Below are 21,568 nucleotides of genomic sequence, written 5' to 3'. Positions count from 1 at the left end.
CACTAACGATGAGCTAATTACTGCGGGACTCCGTGGGCTGCCCTCGGAGTCAAGCTGATCAATGCCAGTGCCAATGACAGCCAGATGGCCCTGAGCAGCCAACCCTCCCTCCCCACCCTGCATCGTCCGGGACACCAGATCAATAGAAGAAATACTCTTGGTGCTTAAAGTCAAATGGTTCCACTCTGCCCACAGACACACAATCATTTCACCTCCACAGGACCTGTTTTTAATAAGCCCATTGCCAATTGCAGGCGGCTGCAGAGTGCTCACTCTTATGCTAATTGCAAAGCTAATTGTTCTTATTGCAAAAGCCATTATGCAGCTCAGTTATGTGGCAGTTAACGAGGTGTTTGCATTAAATGGCTCACTAAAAGTCAATAAAAAGAAATTTGCTTGACTGTTCCTTTAATTTTTTCCGATGCAGTGCTAATACACTGCGAGCTCTCCCTGCAGGCCTGGATTCCTCACGCTGCTTACAGCAGGACCGAGCTCTCTGTGTGTCTCCAGCGCCGAGGCACTAAAAGCAGAACCCACAGCAGCCGGCACACGGTGTCAGCGGGACCTTTTGCCTCACAGATGCCAAAGAGGGCACGCAGCTGCCTGGCAGAGCTGACCCAAGTGAGAACATCAGGCAGCAATCTTGTCCTGGCAGGGCAAGGCAGTGCCACACACGTGGTGATGCCATCAGAGGAAATGATGACAGCAAGCACCCTGAAACAAAGGAGAAACGTTGCAGTGGGTGTGCCAGAGACACAGCACAGACAGGGCTGCCAACACCCCCAGCCTGGCACTGATCCCCCTGCCAGCCCCAGCATGGCGATGAGCAGAGCACAGGGAAGCTGCCTCTGTGGCTACTACAGCCTCCCCCGTGGCTACAGCCTCCCCCATGGTACAGCCTTCCTTGTGGCTAGAGCCTTCCCCGTGCTATGGTCTTTCTCGTGGCTACAGCCTTGCAACTTGGCTACAGCCTTCCCCATCCCTGGGGCCCTCAGCTCACGCTGTGTGCCAGCACCACTTGGTGCCACAGCAGAGCTCAGTGGCTGCTCACCTGCACCAGGTCTGTGTGGGTGCTGCCAGCCTGACAGGGGCTGGGATTTTCCTGGGCTTTACCAGCATTCTGCCTGCAGTCTCTGGGAGCAGGCTGCCAGCCCTTGGGGCCCCAACACAGCACAGCAACGTGGACAGATCTTTCCCAGCTTAGATGGCAGAGCTCACAGCACCTTCAGGAGAAATCCCAAGCATCTGAGCCCTGAGAAGAGATGTAATGAGCTCTAATGAATAAATTAAATGCCTCTCACACTAACTTGCCTTGCAAAACCTCCTTTCCTGCTGCACTTTGTCTCGCTGTGGAGCACAGTCTGTAGGATGCTGCCCTTGGTTTTACAGCTGCTACCTGAACAGGGAGAGAAGTCAGACCCTGTACCAGTCCCAGGCAGGGAGAGGTGGGTGAGAGATTTCTGCACAAGGAGCATTTTCAAGTGCAAATGCAAAACAATCTGGTGGATACCGAGAATGTTTTAAATAGCAGCGAATGTGCAAAGGAAATCCTTCAGCCTCACTTCCCACTCTGCCTGGCACAGGCTCCTGACACGCTGCCAAGCAAGATAGGGCAGAGAATTGTGCCTTTAAATACAAAGAGGGGAGTGAGGAGCTGAAAAGCAGAATAAAGGGGCAGTCACACTCCCATTGCCAGAAACGAGGCTGCTCCTCCTGACCTGACAGCTTAATTAACTAACCCCAACACAAAGAGAGGCAGGAGAAAAGCAGCATGCTGGTGTCCCTGGTCCTGTTTCCAGAAAGGTATAATTGCAGTTATTAAAGCTCCAGGCACCAGCTCTCCCATAGCTGAGCTATCAACACGTGGAGGCTGCAGGTGTCCCCTGAGCACTCACTGTCACCAGTGGGGCTGCAGGGGCACCTGGCTGGCACCGAGGGTCCAACTGCCACCCCCCAGCTCCCACTGCTGCCCTCACACTTCTCAGGGTGTTTTGGGGCTCCTGTGTTCTAGGGCTGACTCACTTTAGTATTTGTAGTTCAGCAAATGTGCTCTTAAAACAGTAATGACAGCGATCTGGGGTGCTGCAGGCAGCGCCCAGCCAGGGCCAGGGCGCCCAGGGAGCTTCTGCACTTCAAAGTGTGCAGGAGAATCAACGAGATGACAGAGGACCATGAAAAGCACACCAGCAAATGAGGCCTAATGAGAGTTCAGAGACATTACCTAGATCAAAGCCAGACAGGACACAGGGACAGTCGGAAATGGGCTGTAAGAGCTGAGAGCGAAGAGCAGAAGCTTGCCCATGCCCCCCATGAGGAGGCTGAGCAGAGCTGCCTGGCACCCACCCCATCTCTGCCAGCTGGGGACACCAGGCACCAGCTAACCACACTCACCAGCACTGCAGCTGGATGCAGGGCTGGGGACAGGGTGGCCGTGGAGCAGGCCAGCTGCGGGCAGTGCTTTCTGCATTCATGTGCCCAGGAAGCACGGGTCAGATGGGCACAAAGGCTGGGGAGATGCTTCCAAAACACCAGGGTGGCTGAGCTGACCCAGCTGCAGGAGTGGGGAGCACAGGTCTGCAGGGAGAGGTGCTGATGGGAAGGTGCAGTGAGGCTTGTGTCATGACTCACCTGGCACCATGTGTGGCACTGCCATGTGGTGTGGGTAGGTGAGGCAGGGACATGTTTGCCTCCTCTGCTGCTACTAAGGCCACCAAAGTCCGGGTCCCTTGTGGTTCCAGCCAGAAGTGGGAAGTGAGGCTGAGAAGTCCCTCTGCTCCTGCAGCCCCAGCCTGGCCCCGTGCCCTGGGGACTTTCACAGGACACACAAATGACTCAGGGGGATGCAGCAGCTGCGTGGCATGGCCAGGCCTGTGTGTTTTGGGAGCTAATTACACTACAATTAAAGCCAAGAAATAGCAGCAGGGATCTCCAGCACGTGCTCCTGGGAGCCCAGGAGAGAAAGGCAGGCAGTGGAGGAACAGGGCAGCTGCTCTGAGTTTGCTGCTAATCAATTTGAACCCCAGAAACCAGGATCTCAGAGCACTTTGCCCTTCAAATTCATGATGGAAATTGCTGCATTTTGCAAGCCCTTATTTTTCCCTTTCTTGTTTCTCCAAGTTACAGGGCATCACTCAAGAAAGCCAAGCTATGAAAAGCTTCCCACCACGTTTTATGTTTCACTCTGGAACCTATTCCAAAAACAAGAGAAAGGAGAATGAAAAAACCACAACCAAAACCCAACCCAAACTTTCGACTCCCCCAAGGTTATGCTCAGACTGCTGAAAGCCTTTCCCAAAGCCCCAGTTCCTCCTCCAACTGGGAAAAGACAGGGAGCAATAAATCATCTGCAAAAGGCAAATGGCAGCAATTAAAGCCCTCTCTGGGAGCCTGCCTGTCTCCAGGCCTGGCTGAACCTCAGCCAGGCATCCGCTGCCCACTGCTGTGCACTGGCACAGCTGCCATGGCCTTCCCCACTGCCAACAGCTGCTGCTGAGCTGGGGAGGGGGCTGAGCACCGCAGCCTCCTTGAGCACTGCCAGGAGTAATTCAAGCCTCCAGAGCTATAATGCTCTGATGAAACAGCAGCAGCTCCAAAACACAGGACCCTAGGTGCTCAGCAGCTTGGGCCAGCCAGATTGATAGGAGAGGGTTCATGGAGGATGCCAGGAGCCACCCCAGGATGGTGGCAATGTCATAGAACCACAGAATGGTAGGGGCTGGAAGGGACCTCTGATGATCACCAAGTCCAGATCCCTGCCAAAGAAGGATCACCTAGGGCAGGTGATCTCAGGTAGTGATAGGACTAGGGGGAATGGAATGAAGCTGGAGGTGGGGAGATTCAGGCTGGATGTGAGGAGGAGGTTCTTCACCATGAGAGTGGTGAGACCCTGGAATGTGTTGTCCAGGGAGGTGGTCGAGGCCCCATCCCTGGGGGTGTTTAAGAGCAGGCTGGATGAGGCTCTGGCCAGCCTGATCTAGTGTGGGGTGTCCCTGCCCATGGCAGCGGGGTTGGAACTAGACGATCCTTGTGGTCCCTTCCAACCCTGAATGAAACTATGAAACATCCAGATGGGTCTTGAAAGTCTCCAGAGAAGGAGACTCCATCACCTCTCTGTGCAGCTTGTTCCAGTGCTCTGCCACCCTCAGAGCCAAGAAGTTCCTCCTCAGCTGTGCTGTGCTCTGGAGGCTGAACCTGCTGCCGTGGCTGGGTGCAGGCCATGGGGCAGCCCAGCTCTGGGTCCCTTCCCTGATGGTTTCAGCAACAGGCACCAGTCCAGCTTCTGACAGGATTTACCAAAACAAGCCCAGAGGCAGCATTAGCACATCCACAACGGGGGTAGGAAGCCATTGTCCTAGGGAGAGCCCCAAACAGCTGCCAACAGGTGACAAACCACCGCGCTGGTGGGACTGTGCTGTGCCATTTGCATCTCCCCACGTTCCCATCCCCAGCCCTTATTGCCTTGCCATGAAAAGTTTCTGTTCTGTAGGACTAATCTGCACTTTCATTAAGAGCAAGGCTTGATTAGTAAATTTTTAACCAGGGGAAGCTCCCTGGACCATTACTGCCTCCCTCCCATGCTTATTAAAGCAATAACTTTGTTTTTAAAAGGGCCATGTTTCCCTTGAGCCCTCTCACACTTTGGTGCCCTGATTAAAAAATATAAATTAGAGCCTGAGTAGGTCTCCTGCTTCAAAGGAGCCTAAATTGGGCAGCTCCAAATCCTGGGGAAAGCCAGACCATGAAAGGCTCTGAGATGGGTTTGCAGATGATCTTGCACAGGATGAGAGGAGGATGAAGGTGTGGGTGGAGCAGCACCAGGGCCTTATTTACAGCTCTGCTCACTTTGTGGAAGTTCTGATTAAAATTTCATCTCCTCTTTGCCTCACAGAGGAGAGGGGGTCTGCAGGATGCTCTGCAGCTGGCTTGGCTCCTGCCTCCAGAGCCTGCCAGCAGCAGCTGCTCCCCACACCCCCTGCATCCCCTCCAAGCTCTGCTCCACATCCCTGCTCTTGAGTTTTGCAGCCCAAAACTGAGGGACAAGCAGTGGCTCGGGGTGCAGGAGGGCTGGGGCTAACAGGGTGACAGTGGAGCGGACATCCTGCAGCATCCCATGGTGGATGCAGGCTGCAGGGGTAAGCCTGGAACAAAGGTTGGTTCTAATGTGGCTTCAGCATCCTGTGGGGAATTTGTTGCTTTAACAACGTTTGAAATCTCCTTGCTTTAATGTCACTGCATCAGGAAAATGTGATCCAGAGAATGATAGAATTGTTTTGGTTGGAAAAGACCTGCACTGAGTCCAAACATCGACCTAACACCACCAGGGCCATTAAACCATGTCCCAGAGTGCCATGTCCACACATTTCTTGGTCACCTCCAGGGATGGTGACTCCATCACACTCCTGGGCAACACATTCCAATGCCCAGAACCTCAAGCTGTGCCAGGGGAGGTTTAGGCTGGATGGTAGGAAGAAGCTCTTCATAGAAGAAGAGATTGGCCATTGGAATGTGCTGCCCAGGGAGGAGGTGGAGTCACCATCACTGGAGATGTTTAGGAAGAGACTGGATGGGGTGCTTGGTGCCATGGTTTAGTTGATTAGATGGTGTTGGATGACAGGTTGGACTCAATGATCTCAAAGGTCTTTTCCAACCTGGTTAATGCTATGTTATTCTATTCTATTCTATTCTATTCTATTCTATTCTATTCTATTCTATTCTATTCTATTCTATTCTATTCTATCCCATCCCATTCCATTCTATCCCATTCCGTTCTATTCCTTTCCATCCCATCCCATCCCATCCCATCCCATCCCATCCCATCCCATCCCATCCCATCTCCATCTCAACAGGCACCACAGGGCATGGGTCAGCCTGGGGCTGGAACTAGATGATCCTTGTGGTCCCTTCCAACCCTGACAGATACTATGATACTATGATCACCTCTGGAGATCCTGGATCCTCCCTCAGCCCCTGCTCCTGCTTTCAAAAGGAAAATATCAGCAGCCATCTACCAAGATCAGGGGCAAGACCTGGGTTAAGGATGTCTCACCAGGACTAACCACATGGATTTAATGTGTTGATGGATTTGCAGGCATGAATTCCCACCTCAAAGCACCTCACACACCGGTAGCAGGCACCTCTGAGCCAGGCAATAACTAATCCTGTGCCAGCATGAGGCAAACTGCGCAGGAAGAGTCCTGCTCCATAAACCCCTGTGTGTTCTGAGGGGTGCTAATCCATCATGGGCAGAGCTCCTCACTTCTGCTTTATTTCTCACTGGGTTGTGGTTTTTTTCCCCCTAAAGCTGGGGCATTATTTATTGCTCCTATTTCAACGTTGTGAAAGCTTAATGGGAGTTTTAAGGCTGGCACTGCTCAGACGCAGGAACACGCCGGAGCAGGGCTGCGCTCGGGGGCTTTTTATATCAGGTGTAAATATTGACTGGGACGGGGGCTCCTAAATCACAGCCCTTCCAAACTGCCTGGAAAGCTCAGGAGCAGCCCCTCACAGCTCTGCCCAGCCCAAGCAGTGACACCCCTCCCCCCCAGGACAGCTGCAGGCAAGGGACTACACAGAATGTTAGGGGTTGGAAGGGACCCTGAAAGATCAAGTCCACTCCCCCTTGCCAGAGCAGCATCACACAGGGATGCATCCAGGTGGGTTTTGAATGTCTGCAGAGAAGGAGATTCCACAACCTCTCTGGGCAGCCCCTTCCAGTGTTTTGTCACCCTCAGAGTGAAAAAGCTTTTCCTTATGTTCATCTGGAGCCTCCTCTGCTCCAGCTTGCCCCCATTGTTTCTTGTCCTACCCCTGAGCAGAGCCTGGCTCTGTCCTCTTGACACTGCCCTGCACATCTTTATCAACATGAATGAAGGCTCCCCTCAGGCTCCTCTGCTCCAAGCTAAAGACCTCCAGCTCCCTCAGCCTGTCCTCAGCAGGGAGATCTCCCAGGCAAGATGTTCCAGTGAAGATATTCTAGGGAAGTGCCTGGATTTAGTGATCCCAGGGAAAGGCAGCAGCACAGGAGACATCACTGCTCCTCAGCTTTGGAGTCCCCTGAACTCAATCCCCAGATGGAGACAACACATCCTGGGGAGAGCTGTAGGATCTTTCAGTGCCTGGGATTCCTGCAAAGGCTTGTCTGAGGAGCAGCTCTTTCTCCCAAAGCTCTTCCCACCCCTGCCAGGGAGCAGGACCACCTACTTCTGATTAATGCATCAAACCACCCAGTGGCCAGGTGGGGAGGACTGCAAATGCTGCTCCACCAGCAGGTCATGGCAAGGTAAACCATTCTTCATCCTGCAGAGCCCTGCAACGGCCCAGGGTCACCCAGTCTCCCTCTGCCCAGGCCCCAAAGCTGGAGCACGACAGAACATGTGTTCAGTCTGTGCCTGAGCAAGAGGCAAAGGCTCTCTCATGGCCACAGCCATAAATTGTGCTGCTTGGGAATGAAGAAGAAGAGAGCAGCCAACACAAATTAATTTCCTCAGTCCCCAGCTCTGGGGCCAGAATGAAAAGATCATTTTCTTTGTCCTTCACATCCCAAGCACACTCTGTGGGCTGGAGTGCTGGAAATCCAGGACTCCAGTGCAGGGGAGAATCACCTGTGGATGGGTGGCAGGGACAGCCAGTGAGCAATGGCTCCTGCTGGTGTCTTTGACAGCTACATTCTGATGGGCAGGCAGGTCAGGGGTTTATAGGAACTCTTCTCTATTTTTAAACTCCTAATGCATGCCAGAGTTCCCCTCTTGTGTTTTGTGGCTACAAATTCAGTCATGTGCTGATGAGACGAAGATTTAATGTTGAGCAAGAAGGAACAACCAGCCAGAATGAAAGCATTCATCACAGCCCAAGATTTATGGGGAGCACATGGGAGAAAATGAGCTCTGCTTGACAGTCAGATGCCAGTTGCTTCCCTCTCCCCTGGAGCAGATGAGTGACCCTGGCCACAGCCCCACTGAGCACAGACCCCAGGGCTGCAGGGCTTCTCCATCTCAGTATTCCCTGAACCAGGCTGGCTCCATGCTGCTGCATCCCATGGAGGGCATCTGTGCCAAGCACATGCTCAGAGTGCTGGACAGAGAGATTCCCACATTCCCAAACCTGGACTACTGCATCCAGCTCTGTTGCCCTCAACACAAGAAGGACATGGTTCTGGTGGAGCAGGTCCAGAGGAGGGCCATGGAAATGATCAAGGGGTTGTTGAGCCTGGAGAAGAGAAGGCTCCAGGGAGACTCCAGGCTCCAGGGAGACCAAACAGCAGCCTTCCAGCACCTGAAGGGGCTACAAGAAGGCTGCAGAAAGACTGTTTCCAAAGGCCTGCAGTGACAGGATGAGGGGCAATGGTTTGAAATTAGAGAAAAGGGGAATTAGATTGGATGTTTCATAGTTTCATAGTTTCATTCAGGGTTGGAAGGGACCACAAGGATCATCTAGTTCCAACCCCCCTGCCATGGGCAGGGACACCCTACACTAGATCAGGCTGGACAGAGCCTCGTCCAGCCTGCTCTTAAACACCCCCAGGGACGGGGCCTCGACCACCTCCCTGGACAACACATTCCAGGGTTTCACCACTCTCACGGTGAAGAACCTCCTCCTCACATCCAGCCTGAATCTCCCCACCTCCAGCTTCATTCCATTCCCCCTAGTCCTATCACTACCTGAGATCCTGAGAAGTCCTTCCCCAGCCTTCCTGTATGTTAGGAAGAAGTTCTTGACCATGAGGGTGATAGAGCATTGGAACAGGTTGCCCAGGGAGGTAGTTGAGGCTCCATCCCTGGAGGTTTTCAAGGTCAGGCTTGACAGGGCTCTGGGCAGCTTGATCTAGTGGAGGATGTGCCTGCTGACTGCAGGGGGGTTGGACTAGGTGACCTCTGAAGGTCCCTTCCAACCCAGACTATTCTATGATTCCTGCAGGAAGAGATCCCTTTCTCCTCTGAGGACAGCCTGGCTTTCCTCTGGACTCTTGCACTACCCAGTCTCACACACACCACCTACAAGCCCAGAGAAGCAGAATGCAAGGGTTGGTTACAAAGAGACCATTCTGGTGCTTTTATGCAAACTTTTGTTTTTCTGAGGGTCCCACACAGGCTGGGATTGACAAAAACAAACACACACACACACGTGTGCAGGAACCCCACAGCCTCCTGCAGCCTCACCCCAGGGCCACCTCATGCATACACATCCCATCCATAATGCAGCCCTGCTCCTTCAGCAGAGAGAGGTTGGCCAGGCTCTTCTCTGGTATCCTCCTGTTTCCATGGCAATAAAAGTAGCTTCTGATAAAGGCTATTTGCTAAGGACAGTCAGGGTTGGTAATTTTAGCAGCATTAGAGCACAGGCTTCAAAGGGCCTCTGCTGTGTGGGATGGGTCTGGCTCAGGATTTAATGGCTCCTCAGAGTCCATGGGAGGTTGTTGGGCTGAGGTTTCTCTGCCTGGGCTGAGATTTCTCTGCCTGTTGTCAGCTTATTCCTGGTAAGTCTCTCCCCCAAGGGATCCACACCAATCTCCTCACGTCCTGGGCACATTTTGGGGTTGGTGGTTGGTGTCACCCCGCAGGAAGCCACCAGCTCACTTGTCACCGAAAGGAGCCTGACAACCAGCAGCTGATTTACTGATTAGCATTAAAAAGAAATCAGGCCTCCTATTTCCCACTGCCTGCAGAAGTGAACCCCAGTAGCTGTGCAGCAGGGTGGATCCAGCTCTGCATCACAAAGTGTCTCCTGATTGCTGTGCTCCCTGGTGCCCACACCGGCTCCCATGCAAGCTGCCCAAGAGGGCATTGACACAGACACTCGACCTTGCTTTCTGGCTGTCACTGCTCCAGGAGACCTTTATCAGGTCAGGGGGGTTTGGTGGGACGAAGAGGAGCAGGATCCTCCTTCCCTTGGATGTTGCAGCTCATTCTCCTACCCCTGTGATACCCTCACCACACAGACCCCAGTGAAACAGCCCTAGCAGGAAGGAATATTCCTTCCCCCCCCCTTCTCCTTCCCTAGTGTCTAATTTAAAGATTTAGAGGTGATTTCCTCAGGTGGGTGCCCCCCAGCTGCAGCCTCACCGTGGGGGCAGAGGAACCCTCCCCACGGCGTCCCCAGAGACCCTGCCCAGGGGGGCACCTAAGGAAGCGCTGGCAGCGGTGATTGACTCAACAGAGCTCCTGGGAACCCTCCTGACCTGCAGGATCAAATTCCCCCTACCCTCCAGAAGCTAATCTTCACTATGAAGTGTGAACCTCCTAATTTAGTGTCGTATCAAGTCATAACTGGCGTGTTTAAACCGTTGCTAATATTAGTCAAACAATCAGCGATGAGAGCCAGAGGCTGCTCCTCTCTCTCTCTCTCTCTCTCTCCTCACCACGTACTCACAATTAATATTTATAAAGCAGGAGGGATTTTTCTACTCTCTCTCTCTCTTTCTCTCTCTCTCTCTTTTTTTTTTTAAGGGAATTTTAAGTTGTCCTTCAGATTTTCAGATGCAGGCTGCAAAATTTATAGGCTCTCCTTCACCTTCACTCTGGCAGAAGGAGGCTTTTCATCTGGCACGTTCAGAATTCCAACCCCTAGGGGGGGGAGAGAGGAAGCAAACCACGGCTGTGGCTGCAGAGTGGGGAGGAGAAGGGGGAAGCCAGCAGCCCTGGCATGGGGGAGGGGGAGGGCTCAGCTCCCCAAAGGATTGGCCGCCCTTGTTCTGCAGCACTGATGCTTTGGCAGGGGGCAGAGCTCCTGAACCACATCTGGCTGCGTAGCTGGAAGCTGCTCCAGCAGTGATGGGCACTGGCAACAACAGGCACCAGCAGCAGTAATAGCACATGGAGTGTGTCCAGCAGATCCAGGGAGGTTCTCCTCCCCCTCTACTCTGCCCTGGTGAGGCCACACCTGGAATATTGCATCCAGTTCTGGGCTCCCCAGTTCAAGAGAGACAGGGATCTGCTGGAGAGAGTCCAATGGAGAGCTGCCAGGATGATGAAGGGACTGGAGCACTGCCCTGTGAGGAGAAGCTGAGAACTCTGGGGCTTTTTAGTCTGGAGAAGAGAAGACTGAGAGGGGATTTAATAAATGTTTATAAATATCTGAGAGCTGGGTGGCAGGAGGGAGGGGACAGGCTCTGCTCAGTTGCACCCTGTGACAGAACAAGGGGCAATAGATATAAACTACAGCACAGGAGGTTCCATCTCAACATGAGGAGGAACTTCTTCACTGTGAGGATCACAGAGCACTGGAACAGGCTGCCCAGAGGGGTTATGGAGTCTCCTCCTCTGGGGACTTTCGAGCCCCATCTGGATGTGTTCCTGTGTGACCTGTGCTGGATTCTATGGTCCTGCTCAGGTAGGGGGGTTGGACTTGATGATTTCCTGAGGCCCCTTCCAATGCCTAACATCCTGTGACCCTGTGATCAGTAGTGACGGCACAGGCAGGGATGGACATCAGCATCACTTGCCGCAGCTCAGCAGCTTTTCACACATCACCAGCACCTGATCTTTCACAGCAGGCATTGTGGAAATGCTCCTGGTTTTGAGGATGGAAAGGCAACTTTTGGAGCAACTGTGGTGAAAGTTTTAACACTGCTCCTTTGCTCTTCATGGAACCCTTACAATTATTTATTCACCATATCCCTGAGTCTCTCACTGCGAGCCCCAAATTTAAATATCCCAATAGACTACAGCAGAAACCTTTGCATAAACCTGGCAGGATCTTCCCACAGTAATAAGTCTCCAAGGTAATAGAAATTAAAGAAGAAAGTGTTTCAAAATAAGTGTTCCTAATTAAAGCCTCACCCAGGGTTTAGGCTCCACCAGGGCTCTTCTTTCAACAGGAGCAGAATAAAAATGCCACAATGTCCAGCCAACGAGCACAAGCCATGAATCAGGGGGTTGATTCACTCTGCCTGTTCCTAACAGACCCAGGGATGCGGGCTCCTCGTCCCCCTTGCCCGTTTGAGCCTCCCCAATGCACACACTGGCACATGCCTGGGCACAAGGCTCCCCTGTGCACACATGCAGAGGGCACACACAGGGACGTGTGTGCAGAATGCATCCACATCACCCAGTTGTGCAAGGGGGTGGCACAAGCACGCAGGCACACTGGGAACCTGTCCCCACCACCACATCACAAGGTGGTGGGGGCCACCTGCCACATCCTCCTCCTGGCAAGGACCCAGAAGGAGCAGCCATGAACTGTCCCTGCTGCCCAGGGTGCTGTGGAGGGAGAGCAAACAGGAAGGAAGGAGATGTGAAGAGGGATGGATGTTCAATCATCTTTCCCATGCCAACTGGACTCAGGGATGGATGAGGCAATGCCCAGCCTTCAGCAGCTTGGTTTACATGGAGCAGTTGGATGTGACTCCCTTGCAGGCCACACGAAGCTCTGTGCCAACCAGGCCAGAGGAGCCCTTTGCAGCAGCCATCCCCTTCAATCCCACATGGCAAGGTCTGGGAATGCCACTCCACCGTTTCCCCACTGCAGCTGTGACTCATCCCTGTGCCAGGGCACACACAGGCTGACTGCCAGGGGATCAGCCAGGGCAGCTGCCCCAATCCTGGCCACACCTCTGGGTGGGGAAGAACATGGCACAACCCACTCAGGCTTCTGCCTACTGCCTGGCACCATCACAGCAACCGCCTGGGGTCCAGCCCTGCCTGGCACAGCTCCACCAGAGCCCTCTAGGGAGCAGGAGAGGACTTGGAGGACACCAGCACACCTCCTGCCCCAGCAAAGACCAGTCAGTGCCCAGCTCTCACACCCAGAGGACGGCAAAAGGGGGAGCAGCCTAACACGAAGCGCAGGAACCACGCAGCCAGCACTGGCTGAGCTGGAGTGGCCAAACTCCCTTTTGTCATTTCTCACTTCATTATCCCTCGGCTTTATTTCTCTTTTTCCCACCCCCCCTTCCAATTAATATCAATAAAAAGAGACATTAGAATTGCAGAACCGATGGAAATGTCAAACATCTCTCACTCGCTTTGGTAAGAACTTTGTTAAGTACCAAATGCAAATGTGCAGCTGGTGCCTTTGACATTTGGGTTCCTTTGCTGGCACAGGCTAATCAATTCAGTTTCTAATTTTAATTTTATCAGCAGCAAATCTGTTAGATTTCATTTTCTTTTTTTTTTTTTTTTTGAAGGCTCTGATGTAGGCCAATTAATTTCTAATCAAATCACCTACGTCCTGATAGGTTCTGCCTGCGCTCTTGGAGGCTCCCTCCCTCCATCCCTCCCTCCCTCTCCTGGCTCTGCAGCCTGTGACCTTGCCAGTGGCAAATGGGAGCAGCTCCTCATCCTGCTCTGCTTGGCCAGGACACGTTAATTAACTCATTAGTGGTGATGATGGGGCACAGGAGGACCTCCCTCCCCTCCCCACTCGTGTTCACCTGCTTCAAAAGTTCATTCCCAAACCCTGGCAGCCCTGACTGCAAACCCCACTGGGGTCCCTGTCCTTTCTGCTAGCCCTGACCTGCCTTCACCCACCTTGGGCAGAAGCCACTTGTGCCCCTGTGTGCATCCAAACAGTGGCCGTGCCCCTGGAGAAGTATTTATACGATGGTGACCCTGAGAGCTCACCTGTGGGATCAGTGGTTATCAGCTTAGGAGTGCAGGGTCTGCCCAGCATTATGAGGTCCTTGCAGTCCCCAGCATTCCTCTACCTGGCCAGCACCCTGGGGAAGGTCTCTCCTTGCCCATAACCTGCAGCAGCCAAAACAAAATCCCATTTTCTACCAAAAAGAAGCCCTTGAGCCATCGAGGGTCCAAGGACACAAGGAAAGGAGGGTGTGGGTGAGGGGCTGGTTGCTGGGAGAGTTCCTTACTGGTTGAAAACAAACGAATAATCGAGTTTTTAGAGCTAGAACAGGGACTGGCACTGGGGACGTGGCTCTCCCAGTGTCAGATGATGTGCTCTTTAGCTGCTGGCTTTAGGAGCCATTAGGCAACGTGCAGCAGGAATTTGTATTTATTGACATCCTCATTTTTTTTCTCCTTATTTGTGCCTGCAACTCTCTCTGACGAGGGCTGCTATTAGCGCAGCAATTAACCAGCCCAGCTATCAGACTTGTGCAATGCAGCATTAAATAAATCTCAGAGCTGATTGCTCTCCAGTTCTGAACAGTTTTGTGTGTGTCTGGGTGCAGAGATCCATGCACAGAAAACACCCTGTGTGTGTCTGATTGTCGAGTGGGAAGGAATCACAGCTACAGCTTGATTTGGCTTAAAGACACCTCTAAAAAGAAACCCTTTAAACTATCAACAGCAGCACTTACATGAAGTATTTCCTAGAAAAAGTCTTGCACACCTAAAGCAGGGGTGGCATGCCAGGGCAAATGGGCAGGGACTGACACCCTGCCCAGGCTGATGCCCCTCTGCCCACCCCTGCCCTTCTGAGAAGGGACCTGATTTGGATTTGAAGGGTGAGATGAGAGGGGAATTAGAGTAAGTCTGACACCAGCTCAACTGTGGAGCAGAAATCAAAGCAGAACAGGGAAGGGAGTGCTCTTCCTAATCAGCAGAGACATCAGCTCTTTATAGGCAGATTAGCCTTTTAGCTGGCTCCCTAAATCAGTCAAACCCAATCCTGTCTCTCTCCTGACAGTTTTGCTCATGCATACACGTGCCCTGCTTGCTTCCACCAGTGATGGGGACGTTTGTCTTCCCTCTGCTTTCCCCCAGCAAAAGAACCCAAACCAGCGGCAGGACAACGACCTGATAGCCTGGAGAGCTGCACAGGCTTGAGCATCCCTGCTGACATGAGCACAATGATGAGAACGTCAGCAGCTTGCTCATTTACAAGCCAGAAGAATATAGAGTTCAGCTCTGGAGACAGCGGTCAGTGTCGGGTGACATTTACCCCTGTGACACCTCCTGGAGGATAACTCAGGCTGGGATCCTTATCCCTCAGCCTGGGAAGCTCTGAGCTGCTGCCTGGGGCCAGATCTCGATGTTGTGTCCGAGCACCAGTGTCCTGTCCTGCCTCACCAGCCCCCAGACCACACATCCTGCCTGCAGTGCAGAGCAAAGCCCCTCCCCAAAGGGCTCCAAGGCAGCTCTCCAGCTTCCAGAGCCATTAAGAGGCTTGGGGAGCAGCAGCAGCTTTATTGTTTCAAGCCCAGAGGGAAGCAGTCAAGAGCACATCCTACCATAGCTCCAGGTTTGTATCTGCTCCTTCATTATCTGCAGCCCGTAGTAATCTCCAATCTTTAGACTTTAATTTGTAGCAGACAAAGGGATTTTTTTCAGCCTTTCATGTGCTGAGTGACAGGCTCAGCTCCCTCCCCCAGCATTTCCTCTGACTCACTCATCAGAAGCTATTTTAAAATGTGCTAATGGCAAAAAATAGGTTTTGATCTTTACTCATATGAGTAAATAAAGAAACTCCCCTTCGGGGTATGGAAAAAAGGTTCTTGTCTCTTCCCACTCCACCTCCATGGGCTACATGCTGTGACTTGAGCTGGGACCATGGCCTGGTCACTGTGCAGGGCTCTGGCCATGCTGGAAAGCTGGCAGCTGCCTCTCCCTGGCTGCTGTGCTGGAGGCTGAGCAAGCAGCTCCAATACCTGGCTGGGGACATGCAGCTCCAGGCTCCCACCCCCCTTTACCCCACAAAGCAAAGCAGGGTGCTCCCCAGCCAGCCCTGACCCCTTCAGATGTGGCTGTTGCCAGGAGTTACCTTTCCTGGCTTTGTTGTCCATGGGGTGGGACAGACACAGCCCTGCTCTGAAAAGGGCTTTAGGTTTCCACACAGCAACAAACAAGATGCATCCAAGATGTCCATGCAAGGAAGATTTCACTCAAACCATGGTTAGGGAAGCAAGCCAAAGCAGGAGAACCCAGCTACCTATTTTATCACCACACAAGGACTTTTGGCCTCTTTTATGAGCTGTCCTGCTCAGAGACCTTTTCCTCCTCACTCTCTGCCCTCAGCCACAGAGCAGATGGGAGGAGAGGGAAACCTGTTCCCATCTCCCCAGTTTGCAGGGTAAGTGGAAGTACCAGAGCTAAGATGTTTAAACCCTGCATCCTAATGTGATGTTGCTGTGCAACAGCAGCAGAGCAGCAGCTGTGTCTGTGTGTGGTCATCCCCACAGGGGCATAACCCCCAGCACAGCTTCCTCCACTGAAGGTGCTGAGCCCATGCAGGCTGCTTCCTGCTCCCCACACCTTTCCCTCCAGGATGGCTGCTGTTGCTTGAACAAGCCCAGAGCTTTTTTCATGCCTCAGCAATCCATCCTGGTGGGCCTTCCATCCATTCCTTATTTTTTGTGCCTGACATCTGTTCACAATTTGTTTCTCATTCCTCACTCTGCTCCTTGTCTGACTCTGGCTGTAGAGCCACTCATGCAGACCTCAGGCAGGTGCAGCTTGCTCAGAGCAAACTTCTCTTTCACCCACCTCATGCCCAATGTGAGAGAAGGCTTTTCTCTTAGGAGGTGAAGATCTGCAGCACAGCCCTGCATGGGGCCAGGATGGTGGGGCAGGGGTGAGAACAGGTCCCCACAGCAGCCTGACCCTCACCACCTACTCAGGACCACCCGGCAGCTGCTCTGTGGCTTACCAGGGATGTCTGCATTTCAGTGGACAGCTGAAGAACCCCCTAATACCAGCTTATTAAAAGACAAAAATCAGCTCTGAATTATTCTGGACATATGGAGGTGCAAGTGAGAGCCAAACATTGCCCAGAGTTTGCAGAATGCTTTGGATCCTCGGAACAAAAGGGAGATATCAACTGATGGGTGGGTGCCAGCTGGTAATGGTAAGCAGATGGCAGGAAGACTGCTGAAAGAGGACTGCTTTATTTACTTGCTTATTCATTTATAGACCGTATTTTGGGAAAAGAAAATTAACCTGACTCTGTGTCACCCACCTGCACTCAGAGGGAACAGGCATGGGCCTGGGGCACGGCTACCTGTGCGTCTTCCCATTCTTCCTGCTCAGGGTTCCTGCACTCCCCCCATTTATCTGCTGCTTAGGAAGGCTGGTGGACAGAGATTGGGTTCTTCTGTGTGGTTCTGCAGAGCTGGGCCTGATCCTCGAGTGGAGGTGGGATGTGAAAACAAATAATGAGCACATCAGAACTGCAGGGAAACGCTGCTGGGGGCCACTTGCCTGCCTCAGGCAAAAGCAGCTCTGCTAGATCCTGGAGATGCTCATTTAGCCTGCTCTTGGAAACCCAGAATCCCACAGCCTCTGCAGCAACCTGTCCTCGTGGTCCTTAGCTTAAACCTCTCACTAGAAGTGTTCACAGCAAGGACCTGTTGGGTTCCTGGCCCCTTCCAGCTTGGAGCCCCACTCCGCTTGTGCCCTCATGGCCTCTTGACCTCTTTCTGCAGGAACTCCTCTGTGCATCAAAAATGTCCCCAGGTGCTTCAAACCTTAACTCCAACAGTGGTGCCCTCCCAAAACAGCAGGAGGGCACAGTGAGCCCCCCCCCTTACAATAAACCCCAAGATGACCTGGGTGCTCCCAGGGTGACTGGCCCCCACAGCACCCTCCAAAACTGCTCATGGCTGATGGCCAAAGGGACCTGCCTGCAGGAAGGATCTCTTTTGAGTAAGGCTTTCACAGATGCTGGAGCAAAACACAAGTAACTGACCTCACCACAGCTCATTCCCCTAGAGCTGCTCACTGGCAGGAATGCTTTTGCCTTTCAACTTGAATTTAATTACAAGCTAATTAACTCAGGAGAAATTCAGGAGTCCTTTGGCACACGTGCCTCCCTCACACGCCTCTGTAAGAGCTTCCTCTTGTCATTCCACTGGCTTTTGCTAGCCATACAGGCACAAGCAGCCACGAGGTCCCACATCCTTTCCCCTTCTAGCTGCATTACATTTCTCAGATCATGGATAAAACCACCTCAGTTCTGACCTTCAGTCGTCTTCAGCCTCAGCAACCATCTGCTTGGTGCCTTTAGTCACCAGGTTTAACAGAGGGAGATGGCAGAAGGGGCAGACCCAGCACCCCCAGGCATCCCCAACCCCTCTGCCCCATGTACACAGCAATGCCACTGAGAAAGGTGGCGATGCCCTGCCCAGCTCTGGCACCACACACATGCCCCCCCTCAAGGTGTGCAGCAGGGGAAGGCTGGGAGCATGCTCACCATGGCTCAGCAGCACCAGCCCTGCTTCATTTGCATTGTTGCTAATTGAGCTTTTCTTCCTCTCTTGTTTCTGCTGTTAGTAATTAGCATTAATAATCCCCCTCCCCTCCAGGCACATGAAACAAATCCTCCCACAGGAGCAGGCTGCCTCCACACCGCCGGCTCTGCTCCCAGCCCTCACAGTCCCCACACCCTGCAGCTGCTGTTCTGGGGGGCAGAGGGAAGGAATGGTTGGAAGGGCGGTGGGAACCCACCTCTTCTTGCTTCACCTCCTCACAGGTGGGCAGGGAAAGTGGCAGAGCCTCCAGGAAGGAGCTCACCCAGAAAATTATTTCAGGAGCCAGAAAGAGGAGAAACTCAGGTGGGGAGGAAGCACAGAGGCTGGTGAGCCTGCTGTGCCCATGTTGGGAACCCAGCCCCTGGCCACACCATGCCAAGCACCATCACAGCCACTAGCTCTCAGAGATACCTGTCCCTCACCCTGCTTCTGCTGTACGTTTTTCCCCTTCTTGATGAAAAGAAGTTCTTTTTCTGATTGAACTAATTATGCTGATTGAATTTCCTCCCTCTCTCTCCCCGAGTGTGAAAGGTTTCCTTAATTTGATGGGGGTAATTGTTATGCACACACTGTCAGATGTTAATGCAATTCTCTGATTGACAGGTAATCAGCACATCAGTTGTACAAAAAAGAGTGAATAAGTCTGTAATTTCATTTCCCCTGATTCCACCGTGTGGGATGGCAGGGAAAAAAAACCTAAATTAGCAATCAGGGAAGGCAGCCCTGCTCCAGAGCAGGCTGCTCACAGCCCCGGAGGATGGCTGGGGCCAGGTCCCACTCCAGCTCCAAGAGGCTTACCTGCAGACCAACAGCTCCCTGTTGAGCCTCCCACCAGTGCTGCATCTGTGCTCCCAGGGCAGCATCCACACGTGGGTGACAGCTCCAACACGAGTGGGAATTGCTTCCTGCAGGGAGAGGCAGAAGCATCGGCAGAAACCCCTAAGTTTTAGTAACCCAAAGCGCCCTCCAGAAACCTGTGAGCAACGGGAAAAGCCCCGGGGGCTTCGCTAAGCTGGAGGATAAAGTCGCAGGAGGATGCAGGGGTGGCTCTGGGGTCACAGCCAGGATTAGAGTACACATAGCTCATAGCTGCCTCCAGAGACTCAGGCACAGAGGCTGCCGATCAGATAATTGCTGGTCAGGGCTCCTCTGGGCTTCCCATCAGAGCAGCTGGGATCACAGGTTTGTGTTTTGCACCTTCCTTTGGGGCTGGCAGAGCTGAGTGGCAGAGGCAGAACCAGAGCAGTGTTCCCACCAGCAGCTGACAGCCCCTGCCCGTTTCATTTACTGCTTGTCAGCAGCTGACAAGCCTCAGACAGGTGGGGGGAAGCAATGCCAAAACACACATTTCCCCACAGCGTTTTCTGAGGCTTCTCATACCCCTGCTTTTCCTTCTGTGGTAAGACCCTGATGTAATTCTGTGCTCGTCTCCTACACTGGATCCCAGGATATCACTGCCTGCTCAGCACCGCTGGCTGGGAACGTGGAGCAGGAACACCTCCAGGGAGGCTTGCCAGCGAGCCTGAGGCTGGCGTCTGCACCGCGCTCCAGGAGCAGCCTTGTATGTGCAAACAGGAGAGGAGAAACCACATCGTGTCAGCTGCCTTGGGACAGCTGGTGACCTTGCCACCCACCCACAGCCAGGAGAGAACCATGGCATAAGGAACAGAGCAACCATCAGCCATGCCCCCACCAAAGAGGATCATTTCTCCCTCCCCTTTGGCCAGAAAGGACCCATGGTGATTCAAACAAAACCCTGTGCTCCCGGGGCAGGAGGTGCCCCAAGGCTGGCATGGCAGCCTGGCTCACCCCCAGCACTCACCATCTCCAGGAGCTCCCAGAGACCAAGATTCCTCTACCTCCTCCTCCCCACTATAAGGGGGGGTGGTCATGGGCAGGGCTGTGGCTGAGGGGTTGACGCTTCACAGCTGGAGCTTGCTGATGGCAGGGACGAGGGGAAACGGAGAAGCCAAATGGGCCTGCGAGCAGCAGCCACTGAACACAGCATTAACATAATAACAGGTCAAATCCTCTGTCTGAGGAGCTGGGAGTGAATAGCTGGATTTACCATTAGCAAGATTTATCCGAAATATTTAAAATCCCTTTTGGAAGGATTTCAGTCGTTAGCGAGGCTGCTTCTCTTCCCCAGAGCACGCATAAAACGGGCTAGGCAAGGCAGGGGGTGGGGGCAGAAGAGAGAAAAGTCTGCCGACTGGAAGCACGGCACTGCCCTCACTTCAATGGGATTGCACGGGGCGTAAGCCAGCCAAGAGCTCTGCCCATAATGGAGATGATACAGGAGGCTCAAGGAGCTTAGTGGTTCTTAGGGAAAGAAACAGGGTGTGAGAGGAGAAGATTAGAGCAGGACCTCGCTGTACTCAATAAATCCCGAGGAAAAAGAGGAGAGCTCCCCTCATGCTGCAGAGCAGACAAAGCAGGCTCCAGCTAAAAGGATGTTTGACACTGGAGGAAATTAAACAGATAGGATTTTGATCCAGCCCGAGTCACGTGCCGCAGGAATTGCAAAGGGCAGCAGCAGGAGCAGCTGGTAAAGGCAGATTAAAAATCAGATTTAGACAAGCATCTCCAGGCAAAAAAAAGATACTTAGGATTAGGCTGCTAATTTGTGATCACAGATGGGGCTGGGGCTGTGCTGTCTAGGTAGCGTACGCGGGCTGCAGGAGCAGCGCCACATGCTGCAGATACTGCAGGCAGGAGTGGGGGAACGTGCCAGGAGGAGAATCCCTGAGTCCACAGGGGCTGTGCCAGGGCTCAGAGCTGCCAGCAGACCCCAGCAATTTCCCCTATCCAGTACTGGGACAGACCAAATCGCCCCTCAGACCACAGCACAGGGTTCCTCATGGTTAAACCCAGCACATGAGTCTCGGGTTTGCCTTCAGCCTAGAAGGAAAGATCAGAGAATCATAAAAGCAACCAGGTTGGAAAAGACCTCAGAAATCTTCGAGTCCAACCTATTACCTAATACCTAACACCTCCAGACAACTAAACCGTGCCTCCCAGTGCCACATCCAGTCTTTTTTGAACACCTCCAGGGATGGGGACTCCACCACCACCCTGGACAGCGCATTCCAGTGGCTGAATGATGAAACACTAAGTGAGCAAACGCTGCAGCAGGGCTGAAGGCAGCTCCTCTTCCCCCATTGGGAGGTAACTTCCACCTCAGCACAGTCTTCATTTGGTGTTTTATGACCTGAATCAGTAATTTTCTGCTGATCTGTGCCTCAGCTAGTCTGGAATGTTTGTGAACTGATGGGGGAGCACGGCCAGAGAAGTGCAACAAAGCTGGGGAGGTGTCTGGAGCACAAACCCTATGAGGAGAGGCTGAGGGAGCTGGGGGTGTTTAGCCTGGAGAAGAGGAGGCTCAGGGGAGACCTTCTTGCTCTCTACAACTCCCTGAAGGGAGGTTGT

At 53.0% G+C, this 21,568-nt stretch overlaps 1 long non-coding RNA gene across 1 annotated transcript; it reads right to left on the bottom strand.

Annotated features, from left to right (window-relative positions):
* Nucleotides 1-370: 370 nt before the first annotated feature.
* LOC137451473 (uncharacterized) lies at nt 371-19,038 on the bottom strand. Its single transcript, XR_010989844.1, has 3 exons — nt 18,938-19,038; nt 1,052-1,252; nt 371-714 (listed from the first exon to the last, which is right to left on the bottom strand). It is a non-coding gene; the product is annotated as an uncharacterized lncRNA (long non-coding RNA).
* Nucleotides 19,039-21,568: the final 2,530 nt, after the last annotated feature.

This window comes from Melanerpes formicivorus, unplaced genomic scaffold, assembly GCF_026170545.1.
Source record: "Melanerpes formicivorus ecotype bairdi unplaced genomic scaffold, bMelFor1.0.p_v2 SCAF_45, whole genome shotgun sequence".
Taxonomy (NCBI): domain Eukaryota; kingdom Metazoa; phylum Chordata; class Aves; order Piciformes; family Picidae; genus Melanerpes; species Melanerpes formicivorus.
The sequence above is the reverse complement of the archived record's forward strand: the minus strand, read 5'-3'. Positions and strand labels throughout refer to the sequence as shown.